Source organism: Ostrinia nubilalis, chromosome 12, assembly GCF_963855985.1.
Source record: "Ostrinia nubilalis chromosome 12, ilOstNubi1.1, whole genome shotgun sequence".
NCBI lineage: Eukaryota > Metazoa > Arthropoda > Insecta > Lepidoptera > Crambidae > Ostrinia > Ostrinia nubilalis.
Window position 1 is genome coordinate 10,965,724 of NC_087099.1, and position 16,299 is coordinate 10,982,022.

The 16,299-nt window shown below is 34.7% G+C and overlaps 1 long non-coding RNA gene across 1 annotated transcript; it reads left to right on the forward strand.

The window, feature by feature from the left end:
* Positions 1-3,398: 3,398 nt before the first annotated feature.
* Positions 3,399-13,230, forward strand: LOC135076538 (uncharacterized). Its single transcript, XR_010258293.1, has 5 exons — positions 3,399-3,443; positions 3,737-3,784; positions 8,027-8,080; positions 10,201-10,235; positions 12,719-13,230. It is a non-coding gene; the product is annotated as an uncharacterized LOC135076538 (long non-coding RNA).
* The last annotated feature ends 3,069 nt before the right edge of the window (positions 13,231-16,299 follow it).

A 16,299-nucleotide genomic window follows, 5' to 3' on the forward strand; every position in this document is an offset into this window, starting at 1 on the left:
CCGAAACAGATTTACGAGTATATACCTAATAATACGTTTAATTATGTATATTTTAATCTTCCATGTAGCTTAGGTCGCGATAGAGAATGTTAACTCCCAAAAAATTACACAATCTAATTTTGAATGTTACTTGGTAGTCAAATACTTAAGTAGCAAGAACTCCATAATAAATTTTATGAGTAGTCTAGACAAAAAATAGGTATTGCATTCAAATAGTCTGCTTGCAATGGAACAAGCACCCAATGCAATTTACTAGTCGAAAAATGTCGAGTGCAAAAATAATAAGCAAAACCAAATTCACACGTTTCAAATTCGAATCATCGAAGGAAAATTTAACACGAACACAATCCAATAACTTTGGATGTTATAGAGTTCTTTAGCACGCGACTGTACTCGAAATTGATCTACAACGAAATGTTCGAACTTTAAAATAAATTCGATTTCGTTCGTTCGGTCGTTCGAGTGTAATGAACTTAGAATTTGTTTTATAATTTTATTCTATTCATGTTCAATAAGGTTGCATTAACCTTTTAAATGCAAAGTCGGACGTATAAAACCTTTTTTCTATAAGTTTTTTTTTAATAAAAGAAAACACTGTGAAATAAGTGATTGGTATCCAACCCAAGTTCTACTTCTAATAATAGGTAATGTAACATAGAAAACATATTGGCTGCTCCAAAATAGATCAATTGAAGACCCGACCACGCCTTAACATGTATTAATAAGTCCTAGATAGCCCAATCTCAATGATAAAAACACATTTAGTTACTGGGCGTAGTTCGGAACAATTGTCTAAGTTTGGCCTTACGTGTTACACAATAGAGCTCAATTTCGCGGGTACATTGTTGTTTATGGAATAGTACCTTCATGTTGAGTCAGAGACCGTGAACACGAGACAACATATGGCATCTTGTTAGTCGGACACAGGGTATACTCGTTAGTGAGGTAGGTAGAGACGATTATTAGAATCTTTAGTGGCTTAATCGATTGTTTTAAGAATCGATTTTAATTAATTTAATTAAGATCTTAAAGTAAGACATGAATTTCAGTATAATAAAGATAGGTCATCTATGTGACACGATCATAAAATCAAGCTTGTAAAAAATGCTTTGTCTGAATAACTTTAAATGGGTCGCTAAGTAGCTTTTTCAGACCTCTATATTAATGGGAATTGTTTTTTATCAACTAAACCATTTAAATTGTTTTCATTTAACGAACCAAATTCACATACTAAAAAGCTCTATGGCACATAAAATCAGAAATAATCATTCTAGAGAATTAACTAACTTCCAAACTAAGCTCAAATGCTTCAGTGTAACTACGTACCGTAAAGAATTTTAGAGCCAATGTCAATTCTATGAAAAAATAATCGATCCTAAAATCGACTATAAATCGATTATAACACTCGCATCGACTACACATAGGGTATCAGCACATCGCTACCGGACGGATGTGTCTTGTCGGATCTGTAAGGCGTTGTTCACACTGGTACTTTTATTTTAACTATTCAATCATGTTATAACCAATATTGTTAATGATTTTCAATGAAATTTTCATGTGGTAGGGCAAAAAAAGAATGAGATATGTATAGGCTCCTTAAGAGCATTTAACAATTTGTTACTAATTTAATTAATCTATACCTACAAATAAAGATGATTTTGATGTTTTTTGTAAAACAACGAGCTCAATTTCGAATTCACGACCACTTGATACGTTTAAGTTTAACGTATCAAGTGGGATGGAACGTATTAAACGATGCATTCACAACATTGCAATAATAAAGTACGTTAACTTGTAACCAGAATTTAACTCGTGAGTTAACCAAACATTATGTGCTACGTGATCTTCTGCAGTTAATTTGCGTTTTTACCGTTTCAAATTATAAATTGCGAGTATCGTCGATGAAAATAATATTATATTAATTATTTTAAATCCATAAATTTCATGATTTTTCTCAAAAACTAGTCACCTAAGTACTCGTTCCTTTACGAGTACCAATTTCATACGTCACGCGTATCCAACAATAGATCCTTTTGGTGGTCAGTGTGAACGTCGCACTACAAACTCCTACCACAGAATAAGTAATAGTACAGGTACAGAAGGATTACTCCGCAAGACGATTTAAATAAATGCGAGTCTTGCTACGACGCGATACAGTGGAATTCAGCTCGCACAGCACTACGTACCTACAATTTTATTCACCTACAAGTTTTGTCTCTTTCTATCGCGTGCCTCTGAACTCTTCTTACGCTGTTAGGGTTGCTGTCTAGTGAAAAAATAATTAATCTACTTATTTGTAATGAGGTACGTATGTAGGTAAGTATGCATTCATTATGGAAAACCTTCATAGTAGGTTAGGTTCCTATACTATCCTAAGAATTATTGATTACCTACATGGCCAACATACCTTTCAGCATCTTTGGGAAGCGAAAAAAAAAGATAAATCCGGTAGATTACTTTTCGAATTTAAACACCCGAACGCCGCACAATATTTCTTTCTCTTTATGTCCATTTTTAAATAATACTTCGATCATAGAATTATAATCATACTACAACGCACGCCAGCGTCCTGACAAGCGCGCGCGTGACACTCGACTGATATAATACCCGCCGGCGGGGCGCTTCGCTGTAGGTAATTATCGGATGTACCGCGCGGAGTGAGCCAGGCCTGCTCCTACAAACGAGTTTGGTTACGTCATCCGCGACTCTACCTAACGGTTCAACTGTCAATACTTTGTAATATTTTTATGATGCTAAACAGGTTTTTTATTTGATAGTCTAAACAGAATAGGCAATAAAGTTGTGACTTTCATTTCGCGATATTTTAATTATTTTTTAAACATACATACGTAGGTGAGTAGCTTAAATATTAACATTATTTCACTAGTTTTATGTTGATTTTAAACGAAAAATAAAAAAATTGGAATTTTCAACTATGCTAATTGCTAACCCCTTAAGAAAAATTCAAAATATTTGCTAAAATCTAAACGTCCTTAATGAAAAAGATACAAAATTGAGTAAATAATTTTAAAACTTCAGCATGTTAAAGTGTTAAATTTGAAACTTACAAAATCCTGTGTAGTGGTAATAAGTGTTATTTTTCACTGTACCTCAACTTCCAAACAAACTCAATTACAAGAAACCTTTTTATCTTGAGTATTTCCATTCAAAATAACGTGTTTTCAAAAAGTTTTCACACCTTCAATCTCACCAGTCTAACTTCATACAGAAGTACCTTTTGTAGTTATTATCGGATTTCGGAAAAGCATCCCCCCGTTATTATTAGGTCTCGCGGAGCTTGTTAGCCCCGGGTGTGGGGAAAGCAAATCTGGGTAGTTGGGGAAGTGGGAAGGGGGCGGGGGGCGAGGGTGTGACGTAGGCCTGTCTGTCGCCGGTCGCACTTCCCTACGCGCACTGTCGCTGCCCCACGCTTCGCGCCTCCGGTGAGTTCCATTTTCAAATAGTTCTATTTTTCTCTTTCATAGCGAGAATATTTTCATAATGTGCCAGTATTTTTATGGAATTTAGAACGGGTATTAGTTGTTTTAAATAATTTGACCTTAGGTTATTGCTAAATTGATCTGAAAAAAAAAATCGTACCAATTCTGCGATGTCAGAGAAAAATGTAACTACCTACATACTTTTCTAACGTACTTTAAGTTCATTGTACATAAGTATTTATTTACGTAACAGGGTCTTATTTTATGATAACGTTTTATTTTACTTTGTATTGCAGAACCCTCATCCAGTTCACCGAGGGAGACACCAGATCGATGTTGCCATGGTGAGTTTTGTAAATAAGTAATTATTTTGCATTTTATGACCGACGAAGAATATTTAATTATGTAGTATCGTCGTGCCTGGATAGTTTGTAAAAGTATTGATTATCATGATACGACTATATGTACTTTTTGATATAATTAATTGAGCTCAACGTCGTATCGTCGTCAATAACCAATATTTAATTTTGTAATAAGTTAATGAGAAACAAAATTGACTTTATCAAGTTATCGATTTTGAGGTCCAAGTTTGAAGCGCAGAGTGGGTAAATTTTATATCCTGGACGCTGCAGGTTTTGCCTTGTAGGTATACATACAGTAAGGTTATTTTTCCCATAATGTTAATATTTAATAAGTTATAATTAGTGATTAAATTGAATCATTATAGACTCGGTAATTAATTACGAAAATTATGAATACTGATTAATTCCACTTATACTTGATCGGACGGAGCTGATAACATACCTACTACTTGTGCATACTTTTTAATTTAATTAAAATTATCGTCCGATTCTGAACTCAAAACCTAAGTAATATGTACTGCTGAATATAGAACACCACTACTAGTCGCTTCAGAAGAAATAACGTCTTTTTTTTCAATCTCTACCTTTCAGAACTTACGGCATACAGAAACACGGTGGTATATTATTATGTTTACCGCTATTTTTGTACAAAATTAATCGTAAAAGGTACACTTTTGGAAATGCCAGATTCGCGGGGCTCGACAAATGACAAATGATGACATTTAGGACGGGTGTAGACAGGCGTGTTATGACAAATGAAACCAGCCGGGGAAATCTGTTATCGTTGAAGTTAAGATTTTTGATATTGTACGTTTTCTATTTATTTGTAGTACTTTTTCTTACATTTAAAAATATATAAAAATTCTTTAAATAGCCTTTTGATATTAGATACTTACTTATCTTGTGGAAATCATTGGGGGATGTTGCCTATGTTCAGCAGTGGACGTCCTATGACTAAAATGATGATGATGATGAATTGATACTTAGGTAGTTTGAAACCATTCAAGCTTTCTAGTTTTTTATGCTAATGAGGAATTAAAGTAATATTTTTATTAATAGGCTATTTTCAATGACCTTTCGAAATGAAAATAACTAAAACGACATAACGAATCTTATTCGGGTCCTCCATAGTAGCAAAGCAAACTAACACGACGCGTGTAATCCACCGAAATCTCTCCGCCAATATTGACAAGCTACCCAGGTCAACCTTCGATCAATTACTCCGTCCTCGTAAAAGACCGCAGCCTGTATCGAGGGCCAGCTCTCCATCAACCCAACCAATCCTAGAACACATTCAAATCGAGGATTGTATTATTTTTATTGTATTATTTATGTTATTGGGCCATGACGGAGTCTGCGCGAGCCGCCGCGTCGATACCAAGCCCCGCACTACGCATGTGCGGAACCCAGCCTTTGATAATATTCTGATTTCTCCTTTTATGCATGCTAATGCGTTTTATCAAAAAGGCCTGACCTTTCTGTCTCCCCTTCTCCATTAAAGGCGTTTGACAAATACGCATTACTCGTATCTAAGGACCGTTTCAACGACTTGCCACTTGCGGGAGTTAATGGCGCACCTTATCAAAATAAAAGCCGTAATTTTCATTTACGATTTGGTCCTTAGTACTGCAATTATTATGGTGGTAATCTTTATGTGCCTAGATGAATCGTAATCTTCCTTATCTTTGAGATCATGCATCTATAAAATTGTGCATAGGGCAGGATTTTATTGGATCAGACTATAAAGTGAGCTTACGCAAATAAGCTAGTTTTGCTAGCTTTTTATTCTATTAAATACGTCGTCTCATACTTTATTTACTAGAAACGGTGTGTAACGATTCAGTCAAAGTCTCAAAGATTCAGAGTGATAACAATAAGTTCTAATGCATATAACAAGAAATACTTATACCTAAATAATCATCACTCAATTTATTAACTTTCTCACATACCTACAGTTTCTGCAATAAATTGTCTTAGGGAACAATTACTCCAATCACAAGACACAAATGAGAAGTTAGAAATTAATTAATTATTGTGCCGTTAACAGTATTATTAACCTGCCACATTCAATGGGAGGCTATAACTCAAATTTATGATCGTAATAATTGTACCTACCGATAAAGCGAAAGCACATGTACTAAATATTCATTGACGTAATCCTGCACAGGCTTTACCTCACATTCAGTCAAATAAATAACAAAATAAACAATTCAAGGAGTAAATTTTGCGTTTCGTATAAACGAAATTCGTACAGCAAATGGTGAAAAAGTGAGGATTTTAAAATTAATATTTCAGGGAAAAGCAGCGGCCCCAAAACTCCCCCTTGGGAGAGTCGCGTGACAAACTTGTATCAGAATTAATGTATTTTTATTACTTGCCAAGTTATTTTCATTGTCATTAAAACTTCCAAAGTTCATAAACTGGCCTGTAAATAAATAATACGTTCTCAAGCATCGCGTGTCTCTCTGAATTATTGTTCAGCGATGGCACATCAGACTACCTTTTTGTTGCAAAATCGCCTTTATTACCACTACATAAGATGCCAGTGCTTTGCTTGATGTGCCGTAGTCTCTACTTCTAGCTTTAACCCCACGCTGAATTTGTAAATTTACTTTTGTTTATTGCAGAAAGTAAAAGTATGTAGTTATAAATATTCAGTTCTTCTAAATCATATTTAAAAATTATACTGCATTCGAAACCAAGGGCACTAATGAATACACATAGGTTACATGAATATAATATGCCCTTGGCTTATGTTAAGTATCATTTTGCTTCTCTTGTGCAACGTCCTTTTCTTTATACTTACAGTAAAAAAGGTTTTAAGTTACTTGACAAAAATCTGGGAAATTTCAAATTTGCCTACACAGTGTTCACTGTTGTCTCAGCTAACAAGGACAATAAATTCTATAGATAATCCGGTTATCTTCCTCAAATAGCTTTATCAGCCTCTACAGGTGACAAACAAGAATAATCTTCCTGATACGATATTATAATGTGAACGCAAACATTTGGTGCGGCAGCTTCCGTTGCCTTAATCTGTTATCTGATAGATAATGCTCAGTTGGGTGGAAAGGAGGTTACTATAATATTATCAGTAATCTTGAGTAAAACTTAAAAAAAAGATTTAATAACCTACTAAACATTATAACGACTTTTTAAAATTTAATCACGTCTTGATTGCCACGCCTTATTTCTCACACCTTTTCTGCTATAACATTGCATAACATTAAAGATTTGGCGAAATCAATTTTATGGGAGTAATAAAAGAGCTGCGCATGGGCAAAATCAATTTCATGATAAAAACGAACCTCAAATCTTGCATCTTAACGTCTTTAACACTTTCTCCCCTTATCCAAGCAACAGATTGTAAAAGGGCAAAGCGCTTGCCAGAACAAACACAACTACATAATAAGAAGCGGAAGATGAATTTGGCGAACGACTCATGTTTAGGAAAATTATATATGAAGTTTAATAAAAAGGCAGGAAGCGGACAATAAATCCTGTGTCGCTGACCCCGTGACTTGAATACGTTACGTTAAACAAACCAAACGTGTTTCGATGCATAAAAAATGTGCCATATGGCGTTCTACTGATAGCGCAAAATGTAAACCTATCCTGAATTTATTACAAAAATTTAAATACATTTAGGGGCTACAGATACAGATAGTCCCAGAATGGTGAAAGCGAAATTCAATTTTGTGTCTGCAAAAATTCAGTCATGCTCTGAAAGTTGAAATGTTTCGGCGTCCACTCCCAAGAAGGACGGTCGCAGAGCAATGTGGCAAAAATGTCGTTCAATTTATGCCCAAATTTTAGTCGGGACTGGTCCCTTTTTGTTGCCATCTGCGCGCCTCGACCCGAATCTCCAGACAGCTCCACCCTAAAAACCGTTTAGACGTGATTCTTATCCTTTCACTCGCCCGTCAAATCGCATAACGTTATCTCTGTCTAAAAGTTTGAACAGCCAGGACCTGTCGCCCGTCCCTTTTTTGCACACGCGGACAGATTGTTCTATCCTTTCTGACTCGTAGTAATTCGTGTATTTCCGCTTCCCACACGAATGGCAGCCATGTTTGGCGGGACTATCAAGTCAACGCCAGTTTGGCGCGTATCAAGCAGGACGAACAAGGTCGGTTTCCATCGGTGGAAGCTTTTTGTACAAAATTCAGTGCTTCTACAGTTTATTCTGAGTCATGACTTATGATTCCATAAAAATCGTTTCAGATGGTGCTCCATAGAGCGAGAGGGCCTGGAAAGATCAAAGGCAGCTGCGAAATGGTGAGCGCTTTCTAATACGAGAGACGTATAATTACATTATTTATTAATATTTTATGAGTAAAAGCGCCAGATCTCTTTAATAAAACATGTAAATCTTGCCCTTTGCGAGTTATTGAGATTCTCTTGGCGCCTTTCCAAAGAAAATTTTATCGCTCGTTTTTAGAGGCAATTTTCCGCCTATGTTATTAGCTTCTGGTTGGCAAAGTAGGTATAATAAAATATTCTGTTCGCGATATATCATTAACATAACAGTACATAGTGGCCTGATATTAAGGAATTATAATGAAGAAATTCTCTGAGGAGAAAAGTTCAAGTATGCCTGTCTGACGTCAAAAAACCTACAGACAACTTTGCAATTCTAATGAAAGTCTGTCTTTACAGACAATGAGTTTTTGTTAAAAGGCAAATTTAACTTATAATTGTTGTCCTTTGGGTATTGAATTCCCAGAGCAATAAAACTATGACAAAAGGCATTCACTACAAACATTGTAAAATGCACGTAGAACAGGTAGTAGAAATCAAATGCAGTCAAGTTTTTATTTAGATTTTTATGGTAGCTTTAATAAATTCTATATCTGTATAATAATTCTGATCTTTGGTGACAATTTCTCTAAGAATTTTTTCAACCAAAGTAATTTATACTTTCTGAACATCATTTGTTAAAACCAACAGCTGTGCAAGCAAACATTGTTCGTCTAACTAATATCATTGTCTAGACTCAAGCATATTCAAAGGCAAATGCAAATGACGTTCACAAGTAGTCACCCACATAAAATTGAATACACGATACTGTCATAGATCCTATCTTCGCGTGTAGTACGGCCACTGCGGGTTATGGAAATTTATTATTTTCTTTTACACCGTTATAGTAAAAATTTGTAAAAATTATACCTCTCATGACTTTATGTGGTAGTCGTCGGTAACAGAAGCTCACAGCCATTTTTTTTAGTTTTTAAAAAGATTACTAATACTACTGTGCAATAACAAATTACTAATACTTAGTCCCGTTAGTTCCTCGTACTAAGCTAATATGTTTGTAGATGTTACGGTCAAAGTGATAAATGTGAAAATTATGAATAATCGCCGGTTATTATGAATAATTACCGCATGATTTGGTTAATGTGATTAATATGAGGTCATTTATGTGTGTATAAAACTAAATAGGCGGCTTAGGGGTGGCCCAAGGGCCACCCCCGCCGCACCTTAACCTATTTTTCACTTTAAATCAAAACATTATGTTATAGGCATCATGGAAAAGTAATATTATGCAAGAAATATTCCAAACTCATTATGCCAAATTATATTAATATATGATATCAAAACGTTCAAAAGTTTGGCTGTCCACGAGCACGTACACAAGATGTTGTTCTCTTTTAAGAAATTTGTTAGTACTAAGGTTGAATTATTAAATAATCGCTGTTAAATGTGATTAATTTATCACTTTTACCGCGACTGTCGGTAATTATTGATAATAACCGGTTATTATTAATAATTTTCAATTTATCACATTAACCGTAACATATATATTACTAGTAATTTATAAATCAAATTTAAAAATTGTCTAAGAAACTGACAATGGCGTTATAGGTTTTAAAGTAGTACGTAATCATTTCTACAGGACATTTTAGCAAAAATCAAAGGAAGTGGACTTATGAAATCACAAGCATAACATTTCTCGTCTTTCATAGTTTCATTAGCAAGGACTAAAACAAAAGAACTGGCGCGTCTTCAGTTCCAATTATCAGCCACAGCGTATAATTTGTTCATTGGCACCTTAGACTCATCAGCTCCATCAAAGTTTCCCGCATTCCTCATGTATGAGTTCCTAATGTATGCTCTGTTCGTGGCTCGCACATTCGTATCGTAAACAGCCGACAATTATGCTGAACGGACTAACAAAATGTGTAAATGGAGCAATTACCGCTATGAATGTAGGCCTTCGTACAATTAGTGGCTTGCTAATAGTTTTCATCACCAAGCTTCGAGCGATACGCTCTATGAGAACACATCATACCGAGATCGGCTCTCGTGGTGGCTACATCGCTCCATTGTGTTAATTTTATTTAAAATTTTCGCCGAATTGTTTGGAAGTTTCATTTTTTATTTTGGTTTCATTTCAGTTTTGGACAATCGGTGCGTCACAGGATTTCGAACGGTGAGTTTTTAATCGATTTTATTTTTAATTATAAGAAAGTACAAATATTTCAGTTGTTAGTACTACTCCTTTTTTCGTGACAATGAGGCGCGGGTTCAACGGGGTCAGCTTCAGATGTCTTCGACTCAACAACAAGTCTTGAATATTGCGCAAAATTACAAAATATTTTACATTATTTAAATATGTATTATTATTACTGTTCATAAATAACGTGATAGTAGTAGTACCTAGTCTGTGTTGTTAGATTTATTTGACGTAACTAGGTCACAAGTGCAGGCTTCCTCTGTGGAAGGCTATTATGTGTCTTCGAAATTTATGTAAACGACTGAAAAAGTGCAACGCTAAGTTTAAAATATTACATTTAAACGAGAGACGAGACTCGCTTATTCCACTCTTAATAGTCTTAATCTCTTAATGGCTCTATTTAAAACTATAATGGGGTTATAACGTGCCTTTTTTAAGTACAAAATGTCCTCTTACGCGTACTTTCTCTCATCTGATAATTTAATTATAGTGAGGGCATTGTAATTATTTTATTCCTTTCGTAGAAAAATAGCATAAATTTACAGAATATTCACGTCAAAATATGTGTAGATTTATTCGGTTCATAAAATACTCGTAAGTACTCATTCATTCCCTAATCAAATAAATGAATCCATTAATGACTATTGAATTTTGTAAGTTAAAATCTAAGATTCGCTTAGCAACTAGTGGGCCGAGCGCTCAACAGATTCGTCCAACAGCTGCTTCGATCGCCAGCCTAAATAGAACCGTCAATTTCTTCGGAGTCTCAGAGTTTCGTTCTTGTGGGTCCATAGCTAGCTGGGTAGGGGAGGTCTAGTTAGCCTGGTCGAAGGGTCCAGACAATTCATTCCGTCCCGGGGGCGGCGCTCATTGCTGGCGTCCGGAGCGCGCATGCGTCCCCGCGCCCTCTGACCCAATTGCCAGTATGGCGGCCTCGCTCCACCAAGGTTGCCAAACTGACGAATTCGCACAGCACAGACGTAGTGACGCGACGCCATGCTCAGTGTTTAAAATTAGAATCGATTATTTGACGTGGGTCGCGCGCTCATTTGTTTTAATCGATGGAGCCAGGACGCTGGAGGCAAGTGAATTTTAGTTGTGTAAGGACTTTTTATTTCATTATCAGTTCTATTTTAGTCTTTAATATTCTAAATATAGAATCCTTTAGAGTATTATAAGCAGCATTGCCTTTGTGTCTAGTGAGGATAGTTCCTCGATTTGATTCAATAGTTAGTTAATCGTTTTAAAAAGCCACACCCAATTTTCAAAATTTAAATTATCAAAATTTTCTGATATACGAGTAACATATCCAATAATAATGGGTATATTTTCGTTCCCTATATCAAGAAGCCTGTCAAAAATGACGCAACGGTTGAGAAATGCACTCGTAGCAATTGTTGGTGTACACGAAAAATTAGCATACGCTATCTAAAACGTGAACTACCTTCCGTTGTTATACGCAATGGAATTTTTAGCACCACTTTCCCGATATCACTTTCAACTTGATCACGATTTATCCATTACTCATGTGGACATTGTGTAAGGTCTGATTCACAATAACGATGAGGCAAGGACTTTTTGCATGTCTTGTGCTTGTGAAATTTACATTCACACAAAGAATTCAAAGTTTCAAAAAATTTAATTTAAACTTTGTTGTTGTGGATTTCAACTTCTGTCTCTCTCATTTTCACTGCACCAGTCTTATCTATTAACGCTTTAAATTCAAATTCTCTTTTTTTGTAAAAATCTTGTAACTTATAGATCCCATTTTCTTAAAATATCCATAGTCGTCCGATTGACTGTATATTTTTCATGACAATTATGATCATTGATCAAAATTATCCAACAATTTATTAAAATATCATAATCTTCGTCGTTGCCACCGTCACAATCTGATCTCATGTGTACCGTACCTAAACTTGTTCAAACAACGTCGTCCTCACTTGTCTCCGGGGTTTACTCAAGTCCACACCAACACAATTACAATGATGGATTACGACAGGCAGCTACCGTCTGCCTCACGGTTAATAAGGAACAATCGGTGGGTGGCGATTCGATTATACAACAATCGATTAAATTCCGCGCGTGACACATTACCGTTTCATTTTGACCGATCGGTGTTTTGACAATTAGGTAACAAGTGTTTGATCTATTAGAGGTTTTGAATAGAGCCATGAATATAATAATATAATTTGTTTCTTATTTTAGTTAGAGATTGGATTTATTTTTGAACTTTCCATTCCGCTATAAATTAGGTATTAGATAGGTATTTATCATGATAATACCAGTCAGTATTGTTCGAGCTGAAACAATGTCATGTTGTGCCACTAGGGTTACAGTGTCCTTACTCTGTCTGAGATTTTGTTCATGATTAGACAAATAATCTGAGTATTTTAATTTATCTAATAGAGATTATTTATTCTTATTTTTTATATAATTTGCTGTATGTTTCATTTCAGGTAGAGACTCTGGACCTTGCCGAGCTGTAAAAGAAGCATGGAAGACAGAGAAGTTTCATTTTTAAATTTCATACACGTTCAATCATCCAAAACCTTAAAAGCATACCTTACATTCGTACTGTCGACTAGCAACAAGATCTAAAAGTTTGTCTATCGATGACATAAATCACCTTACCTTGATATAAAATTCCGTGAACCATTCATCTAAAATTCTAAATCATAGCACATGGCCCAAGTCTTAAAAGAAAACATAAAATGTATTACATACACATAAGTAGGTAGGTACCTACCTCACACATCCTATAGCACAGTAACCTTGTATGACGTTGTTATGACGTCTATTAAGTAAGTACGTCAATTGAAAAATTTAGTTGTTTTTAAATATCGTTAATATTTATTATACCTACATTTGAAAAATATCTCAACATGTTCTACTAAGTTTATAAGCAAATAGGAATTTGCAAATACTTATATGTAATTTAGGTATCATTAATTTTAAAACTTCTCTTACTTAATACTTCATCATTAACATCTCCTGTATCAATAAAGTTCAAAGCTAATTCAACCACACCATATGGTATGGATAAACCGCCATCAGCCCGATACTAAACATCAGAAACATCTGGTTTTGTTTTGCCGATATCCATTGCTTTCCTTTGGGAACTGTAATCTACACTAATATTTTATGGAGGAAAAAATTTGTACGAAGTTCGCCGGGTCGGCTTGTTTTGTAAAATATTTATGTACATTCTAGCGGCCGCCCGTGACATCGTACGCGTGGATCCCGTTTTACCCCCTTAGGGGTGGAGTTTCGTAAAATCCTTTCTTAGCGGATGCCTACGTCATAACATCTACCTACATGCCAAATTTCAGCCCGATCCGTCCAGTGGTTTGGGCTGTGATTTGATAGATCACTCAGTCAGTCACCTTTGAGATATACATAACTTAGATTTATTTTCCTTAAGCCCTTAGCTAGCTGCTCAGAACTTACAATTTGGTGCCCATCGGCATCAATATTAGTGCCCTACATCTACCCTGTAGATCCGAATTTGTTTGAAGTGAGGCGACAAATTCGGTTCTAGAGAGGTTTGTGTGGTGCATGCACGGCAACGGTTCAAGACCACGAGATGAAGAAGATGGAGAACAGGATACTAAACAAAGAAGAATAAAATAAGGAATTTAGAATTTGTGTCTCTATAAGGATTTGTTTTCAAGAGGCAAATGAGACGTAGATATCGGAATATAAAAATTTCCTGTTTAATTAAAATACACAAATTACTTCTAAAACAAAAACGCTACTTTGATAATTATTATGTTCTCTCATTATTGCATTTGATATCTATTTAAATGGTGTTTTATATTTCATCACTGTTTTTACCTTGAAATATTTGGCTATTAAAAATTGCTGTTTTGGAACAAAAATGTAGATAATATATTATAATGGTTAATGTGCTATTGATTTGTCATTTTTGCGAAGTATGTTTAGGCTTAGTTGCACCAACTTACACACTGTTACCGTAACTATAACAATAACCGGTGTTTTTGTATGGAGTTTTCTGTCAAACTTGACTTTTTGACGTTTGGTAAAGCTAAAGTAAGATGGTGCAACTCAGGCTTATTGTTTATTCGGGATATTTTAAATATCTTTGTATCTTGCTTGGTTTTTTAAACTAATCACTCAAGTCTCTTGACAATTTGTACTGCACGTCTACAGTAATTTGTGTTCTATCTGCAGAAAAAAACGTCGCAATTCATAAGTATTGGATACAAACATAGTTTTCTATTACTTGTGAATGTGTTTTCGTTTTATCGTTAATGACGATTGATTCTGCGTCAACAATAAATTCTATTTATAAGTGTATTTTCTTTAGTAGTACTGTAAATATTAATAAGTATAACTTGTATTCCATTCCATCGGATAGGTACATATAAAGCTTCAAAAGAATGTAAAATTAGTACCTATTTGTAATAATGTTCTTGTATATTTAATATTTGTGTACGTACATTTTGTAAAAAACAGTAGTAGCAAGTAGTTAGTTATTTGATTTTTACATGTTAAATAAAACTGGTTTGATTGTTCAATAAAATTATTTTTCTTTGTGTGTGTATTGTTCTTCAACTTGTATAAAAAATAAATACATGAAATTCTTAAATTATTTCTTCGTTTATTTTCTCCTTTTCTAAATAAATCTTACTACGAGGGAGATAATAATTCTATTGTTTTACAAAAGTGAGTCTTGTATATTATACATTTTTTAAATGAATAAGGCACATAATATCAGCCTTTGATAAGTGACTAAAGATAGTGCTATAAATCGGATACGTCCAAAATTTTGCTATTCTATAATAATTATTAAAGCTATTGTTTGACAATTTGAAGTTAAAATGATAGTCTCAACAACAATGAAGTCAGACAATCAAATGCTAATAAAGATTCATTAAGAAGCATAGTAAAAGAAGTAGGTTCTACCACATACTAAGTGATGTAACCCACCTACACGGCACAATTAAAGGTATAAACAAAGGTAAGTACAACTAAGAAAAATACATTTAATGCATCAATCTACTACAATCCTGACTAATTTTGAATCCAATATAACCAAATAAGTCTAAACTAGTTAAAACTTCTGTGTTAGGTACTTTTCAATTTTGCAAGAATATTAATTTTTCAGTCACTAAGCTTGACTGCTCGAACTTGCTAGTAACTGTTAGGTACCCGTACCTATGCATAGTTTTATTTTTTCGAGTGCCATAATTTCAACTACATACGTAGCATCATATAATATACCAGACGGTATGAAAATCAATACAAGTTTCGGAAAAGCAAAGAACTTCATAGCAGGAGGCTTCGCTGCTAAACTTCTAAACTACTCAGCGCTAGATGGCGTTGGCTCCACAAAAAGCAGGTAGAGAAAACTGAGAACTATTCGCCGTAAGATGTCATTGTAGGCTGTTACCTGTTTTAATGATTAGCTGAAAAATTGTACTTATTAGCGCACATTAATAATTATTTTTCATTTTTCATGTGTCTGCCTAGTACATTATTATAGAGAGTACTTATTTATACGACTGAGCTTTTTTTCTAATAGATAGGTTTATTTCGAAAACTTGAATAAGAAGGACATCAACTGAATGATGGTATAGATTAGGTACTAAAGACTTTGGGAGGACACCGTCAGGTTTTAGTGAGTAGGCCCTGCCCATCTGACAGGATGAGCCTCACATAACCCACTAGTTCCCCATGACCAGTGGGCATGCAAATTCATGCATTTCCTGACGAAAAAAAAGAAGGTAGGTTTCAATAAAATTGATTCCTTATTTAATTAAATTATCCGGTAATAACCAAGTTTGAAAATTGCATTATTATTCTTGGTACAAACATGTTTCACCCTTCTCATTAGGTACTTCCTGAAAACTCATTCACTAATGCCTGACTGATTTGGGAAATTCTTGCACATTTAAAATGATACACTTTTCTCAGGATAAAAGCTGTAAGTAAAACAAAATATCGGAGACGCCACGAGCAAAGGCTCTTGCTTGTTATTGAAGATGAAGAACAATACATTTATAAGTTCAAAATT